Source organism: Nycticebus coucang, chromosome 20, assembly GCF_027406575.1.
Source record: "Nycticebus coucang isolate mNycCou1 chromosome 20, mNycCou1.pri, whole genome shotgun sequence".
Taxonomy (NCBI): domain Eukaryota; kingdom Metazoa; phylum Chordata; class Mammalia; order Primates; family Lorisidae; genus Nycticebus; species Nycticebus coucang.
In genome coordinates, this window is record NC_069799.1 from 33,628,575 (window position 1) to 33,629,907 (window position 1,333).

The window sequence follows — 1,333 nt, forward strand, 5'->3', positions numbered from 1 at the left end:
CCGGAGCCACCTCCTTCTTTCTGACTGTGCATCTGATTGGGCAGTTCATATTGAAGCATCTCTGATTGGATAAGGCCTCAGGCCCCACCTCTCTGTCCTTGAGTGACAGCAATGCCATCGAACAAGAGGCTGAATGAGGCCAGAAAGCTAACAGTTTCTTCACCATAGCACTCTATCTTTTCTTTTTTTCCTTTTCGTTTTATTGATTAAGGGCAGGGCCCATGACTTTATTCATCTCGATATTCCAGGACCACTGTGTTTGCCATAGAGTGCCCTGTTTCACAAATTTCCACTAAAGTAATGAAAATCTCTTTACTGAGTGTTTAGTCTGTGCTAGGCTTGGGAACCTACTGTTTAAGTTAGTAGTTAGACTCCGCTTTGAAGGTGTTTTCAATATACATCATCATGTCTAGGTAAAAACATGCACAGCAATAACTTAGTCCCTTGATAGAATGAAGGACACTGGGAGTTCCAAGCAAAAGCTATAGCAGTTCAGAGAAGGGTGAAATTACCTCTAGTCTCCAGTGAGGGGGTAGGCATTGCAGGAGGCATCATGCAGGAGGTGGTATCTAAGCTCCCAACTCACAGGCACCACATACAGGTGTAGTGCACACCTCCTGGATGGAGGGCTGAGGTACAAGGTAGACTTTACCTGTAACAAACAAACTCTGCCTGAAGAGCAGTTTGTAGTTAGCCCTGAATATAAATTATATCTTGTCATTAATTTTAATTGCATATACATACATATGTGTTTATAAATACACACAAAAATACATGTTTTGCACTCATGGAAACAACATATTAACAATTATATTTCTTTTTGGTGAAAAGGTATATGCAGGGTGGATATAAAGTTCGTGTGCAATTGAAAGTACTTTACTATTTAAATTTCAAACTTCACCATATAAATTTTTTGTTCTCAGTAGTAGTACAATGATTCACCATATAAATTTTAATTTGAATTCTTTGCTCTTTAAATTTAAAATACTTTACTATTTATATTCCACATGAACATTATGTCTATGCTGTATTTAGAATTAGCCAGCTGGGGGCGGCGCCTGTGGCTCAGTTGGTAGAGCTCCAGCCCCATATACCAGGGTGGTGGGTTCAAAACCGGCCCCGGCCAAACTGCAACCAAAAAATAGCCAGGTGTTGTGGCGGGCGCCTGTAGTCCCAGCTACTCGGGAGGCTGAGCAAGAGAATCGCTTAAGCCCAGGAGTTGGAGGTTGCTGTGAGCTGTGTGAGGCCATGGCACACTCAACCGAGGGCGATAAAGTGAGACTCTGTCTCTACAAAAAAAAAAAAAAAAAATAGTTAAAAAAAAAAAAATAAA